Here is a 5,775-nt window from a genome sequence, read left to right as displayed (position 1 = left end):
AGACCCAGAGGGACAAAGGGATGATATCATTTTTTGATATGTTTTTTAAAACATGAAAAGCATATCTGACCACAAAAGGCGGGGGGGGGGGGGGGGAATAATGTGAGTCTTTTTTTCTCCTTTCAGTGTAAGCCGGGTGGTATATGTTTGCTTTCTATGGACAGTGCTGATGCACCAAGGATTTAAGGGTCACTAATGAGTATTTTCACTTCCCATTAACAAGTGGAATATATTTAAAAACTACTCAGCCACTCTGTGTGGCTTTTCATTGAAACCTACCTCTCTGGGTGGATAAGTAGAATTTGTTTTTCATTGCGTACCAGGGGACTGCTTGACCTTTTCAGCTTCACAGGGCCTGAAATGTGGTCAACGCATTTCTGCTTTTCGCATTGAACAACCCATGCGATCTGTTTAAACGCGATAACCAGATTGCCTGACGTTTCTTAGAATCCAAGATTCCTTGCCTTAGAATTCTCCTCTTTCCCTCCCCACCTCTTCAGTCCCTCTGCCCCACCTTCTGAGCACCTTTTAAATAGAGAAGACGCAGCAGGAGACGATATATTTATTAACCCAGCTTCTACTCTCTATTTCAAAATATGCAGTAAAACATGGACTGGAGGGAATTATTGCTCAATGTGACAGGCAAAGACTTACTGCCTTCTCATATTCCAACGCTGATAAAAAAAAATCAATAAAAACCTAACACTGGTAAGTAAATGGACAAAGGACATAACTAGGCAATGCATTCAGAAATCACATCTACTGAAATGAGGAATTTAGCCAATATTTTTAATAATAGTGCTTGATGTCATAAAGCAAGAGTTAATTGGGCTAACCCTGTTATTTAAGTAGCAACATCCATAGCTTTCCAATTCTACTTCTGGAGTTCCATGTTAAGGGAATAATCTATCAGAAAAGCTATCTGCCATAAGATGTTTGTATATCGTATAATATGTCACATACAGTAGCAAAAAGTGGAATGATACTAAATGTTCAACATCCATAGAAACATTCAATGGATTGTAGCACATCCATTTGCCTGAATATAATGTGTCCATTAGAAATGATTACACTATAGCAACCAAAGAAAAGAAAACAATGTATATACTAAATAATAATTATTTAAGGGATCCCTGGGTGGCGCAGCGGTTTAGCGCCTGCCTTTGGCCCAGTGCGCGATCCTGGAGACCCGGGATCGAATCCCACATCGGGCTCCAGGTGCATGGAGCCTGCTTCTCCCTCTGCCTATGTCTCTGCCTCTCTCTCTCTGTGTGACTATCATAAATAAATAAAAATTAAAAAATAAATAAATAATTATTATTTAAAAATATACAGAGGGGGAAAAAACCTGGGAAGACACCCATTAAAATGCTAAGAGTGATCACATGCAGGATTTTTTTTTTCTTTTTCTTAAGTTCCAAAAAATTTAAAAGGGTAATATTCAAACTTGTATAAAATGCATAATTAACAAGGAAAATAAAATCCTACCCATGTCATATCAGGAGCAGTTCTCCCCAAGCTTGAGTTCAAAGGGCAAGAAAAGCATGTTGTCTGTCATGAGCCCTGGAGACTGGGCCCACCTCTAATCACTGAGTAATTTTGGTCAAGCCCCTTATCATTCCAGTTTTGTTTTCAGAAACTAAGAGAGATGCACTGAATTATCTCTAAAGCTCCTGCTGGCCCCAAAGATCTATGAATCTTGACATTCTAGAAGGAAGAGTATGTGCCTGAATTCACTGAAATCACAAACAGGCCCTGAGACACCTCTTCCCATAAATCAGGTGTAAAATGTCAGGCAGAGAAGGGATAGAATCAGAAAACAATGTGTATTTGTCTCATCAGACGTTTCTCAGAAAAGATTAAACAGTGTCTTTCTCACTGAATTCATCACATCCTCTGGTTCTCATTTTTAAAACCAGTCTTTATGGAAGAGCAAGCTTTATCAATTATTCGGCACACGTCAATCTATTGTTATTCAGCCACAGGGAGGATGTCTTTTATGTAGGATTTGGGTTTCCATATGCCAATACACAACCCATGTCTCTAATTTATAGGGCCCCTTGCCTCTTTTTTATGGTCATTCACAACACAGCAGACTCAGAGCTTCTACAGAATCAGTGTCTCAAACTGAAGGTGACCCTGGATAACAGAATCTACCAATTCTTCAGGCCAGGGGCAAGTAGGGGATTTCTCATGCTTCAGGGCCTGGAAATAGTCTCCATTATTTTTCCCCAATGATAGATTTTAAACATTGGATTGGTCTTTTCTTAGGAGCCAAAGTGAGTCAGTCATCTCTTGGACTAAATAAAGGTTAATGGGCTCCCCTTGATCAAAGAAGTTGAGTGGTTGGTAAATGAAACTTGAAACACTTTTCATTTCCTGAGGGTTAGTGGGTGAGTCCTTATTTGTAAATCGGGACTTTCAAAGCCACCTTCCCACTTTCAAAGCCACCTTCCCACTCCTTATGTTACAGGCTTATTATAGAGCCTGCATCCTAACCCAAGAGCTCCTAGTAGGCATGGAGGTAAGAGCTTTCGGGGTTCTGGCTCACAGGAAAAACCCACAATAGTTACTTACATCCATGAAAACAGAGAAACAAATGCCAAAATACTCTGGCAGCTGTGCAGACGTGCTAGTGTACAACCCTTCAAGGCAAGTCTACATGGGAAACCTCACCCTCACTTGCCCTGCCTGCCTTTTCCTCGTAGGAGAGTTCCTAAGGTCCGGGGGGTACTGGAGCTAGAAGAGATTGCAGAAAGGAAACTAAAAGATCTGAAAGAAAAATATTTCCCTGGAGAATTTCCCTGACCAGTGAGGGGTCCGTTGATTATGAACACATTATGAGTCTCCAGAGAGCTTGACGTTCCACCAGGTGGGGGATTAGCTTCCCAACATTATTAGACATGGAGGAAGGTTACAGGTTCAGTCCTGGGCCCCTTCTCTTTGCCAACTGCACACCCTCCTTCAGAGTCTCATCTAGACTTCTGACTTTAAACAATCATCAGGCTGCTGACAACTCCTAAATTGACCTCAGACTCATGCCTCGCTGACAACTCCACTTGGATGCCTCATAAGGCATCTCCCACTTAAATATCCAAAGAAGACTCTTGACTCCTGCTTTCCACTTCTAAATTTGGTGCTTCCCCCAAACCCTGGTGTCATCAATGGAGTCATCCTTCTCCTTCATTCTTCTCCATCATTTTAGCTGAGGTTCCAGCCACCATCACCTCTCGTGGAGAGAACACCAATAATCTCCTATTTCCTTTCTCTCCTTCCATTTCTGACCCCCTTGCAATCGAGTTTCTACACAGCGGCCAAAAGTTCTTTTCAAAACATGGTGTGAATTATGCCATTCACCCACTTAAAGTTCATACCTATTTTCCAGTTGTTCTTAGAATGAAATCTAAGCTCAGGCCATGGGGTCCTGGGCATGATTCGTGACGGTGCACCAAGTCCCACTGGCTGAGTTAGCATACCAAGTGCGACCATGCCTTAGAGTCTTTGCCCTCTCTGCTCCCTCTTTCCCCCTGCTCCTTGTGTGGCTGACTCTCCTTCAAGTTTCAGTGTCCATGTGACTTCTGCAGAGAAGCCCTCTCTCGTCACCTATCCAAAGGATGCTCCACCTTCCTCTCTATCTGTGATAGTGCCCTGTTTGTTCTTTTTTTAGCACTTTCTAAAACTTGTAATTATTTCATCATTTCTTCGATTGTTGTTCTATACCTTGTCTAGACTAACATTAGAGGAGTAGAGATTCTCTTCTTTCCTACATATCTCACATCCGGCATATAACTGGTACTTGATAAATACCTGTTAATTAAGTTAATTAATTAAAGAAGGTCGTTGGTTACTCATACTTTATGGGTAGTTGTTAGGAAATCATTCTGATTTAACCTAACCTGGTTAAGGCATACTAAGTTACTCCCTCCACCTCTGTGCAAGTAGAGGTCCTGCTGCACTAAGGGAAAAAAGAATTTGCAGGCTCATTTCCTGAAACCTTAAAAAAGTAGAAAGATCTATTCCTTTTTAGGAGGGCACCTGAACAGTTTCCTTCTTTACACTTTTCCCCAAGGAAGTTTTGATTTCAAAGAATATTAATTCTAATTTATGTGAGCTATTCTCTATTTTATGGTCAATTGCCTTGTAGCTCAATAACACTTATGTTTACTATTAATATGTGTCAGATTGATGCTCTTTTAGGTTTTATTTAATTATAGTTCCAGATAATACAGTTTCCCCTTTTCTTAAATTAGAGGAAACAATACATCAACTGGATGGACTATTATGCAACCATATAAAATTATTATTATCATGTAAACATAGTAGCAAACAGCAGTGTTTATGATTCATTTTAAGAGGCAGGAGCAGAATACATAATTGCTCTGATTTGTAATTAAAACTATCGGAGTATGTATACAGATGAACAAGTGCTATGGGAAACAGGAAAAAACATGTTGGTTTTCTAGTGTGTTGGATTTATGTATGTTTTTTTTAAAGTTATTATTATTTCTTGGTGCAATGTTAATGGCACAATAGTCAGAGGGAACCTGGGCTATAAATATGGTTGCTAGTAGTATCTGAAATTCTTGTACTGACTAGAAACACCTGGGGCTAGCCTCATCACCTGTTTAAAGCCCACCCTTCTGTTAATGTCTATGGCTTTAGTGCCTGCTTAAACCCTTCACTCAAATATAACTATCAGGAAACGACAGCAAGATGAGTCTCTTTACAATTATATTTCCTATTTCTGCTCCATGAGGATATCTGTGTGAAAGTGTGTTGGTTAGGGTGGGAGAAACAAGGGAGGACAGTGTATTTAAAATAAATGCAACAAAGTAAGTTACAAGGAATGAGATGGATTTGTATGTCCATATGCAGCAATTCCCAAGATTTATTGCTAAGTTAATTTTCTTTAAAAAACAGAGACATGTGTGGGTTCCTGGAGTGGGATTCAGTCAGTTGTGTCAGACTCTTGGTTTTGACTTAGGTTATGATCTCAGAGTTGTGAGATTGAGCCCCCCATTGGGCTCCAGCTGGAGATTCTCTCTCTCACTCACTCTCTCGCTCTCCCTCTGCTCCTCCCCCTCCCCACTCATGTCCTCAATGTCTCATAAATCAATCAATCAATCAATCAATCAATCTTAAGGGGAAAAAAAGTAGACCCATGTGATGCTCACTTCAGCATCACATATGCTAAAATTGGAACGATACAAAGAAGATTAGAATGGCTCCTGAGCAAGGATGACATACAAATTTGTGAAACATTCCACATTTTTTTAAAGATTGATTGATTGATTGATTGATTCATGAGAGACACGGAGAGAGAGAGGCAGAGACACAGGCAGAGGGAGAAGCAGGCTCCATGCAGGGAGCCCGATGTGGGACTTGATCCCAGGTCTCCAGGATCACACCCTGGGCTGAAGGTGGTGCTAAACCGCTGAGCCACCTGAGCTTCCCACATTCCATATTTTTATTTTTAAATAAACATCTGACTGTAAAGAAACAGTAGAAACATGTGCATTATACCATCATTTGATGAAAACAAAACAAAAAAGAAAGTCAGAGGAGGATATATATTTATACCTGCATATTTATACATATATCTGTATATAGGGAGATTTTCTTAAAGCATGTCTTTGCATAAGTACATATGCTACATATCTATAATATAGATGTGTATATTTTATACACACATGTGTGCACATGAGTTTTTAGGCAAAGATTTATCTGAAAGACAGACAGCACACTGGTAATAATGGCTGCCTCTGGGGAAGAGAA

The 5,775-nt window shown here is 40.1% G+C and overlaps 1 non-coding gene across 1 annotated transcript; it reads left to right on the top strand.

Moving 5' to 3' along the window:
• The first annotated feature begins 5,163 nt into the window (after positions 1–5,163).
• Positions 5,164–5,273, top strand: LOC112646024 (U6 spliceosomal RNA). The gene has a single exon (XR_003127435.1). It is a non-coding gene; the product is annotated as a U6 spliceosomal RNA (small nuclear RNA).
• The last annotated feature ends 502 nt before the right edge of the window (positions 5,274–5,775 follow it).

This window comes from Canis lupus, chromosome 34, assembly GCF_003254725.2.
Source record: "Canis lupus dingo isolate Sandy chromosome 34, ASM325472v2, whole genome shotgun sequence".
Lineage (NCBI taxonomy): Eukaryota > Metazoa > Chordata > Mammalia > Carnivora > Canidae > Canis > Canis lupus.
This window is presented reverse-complemented; position numbering and strand designations above follow the sequence as displayed.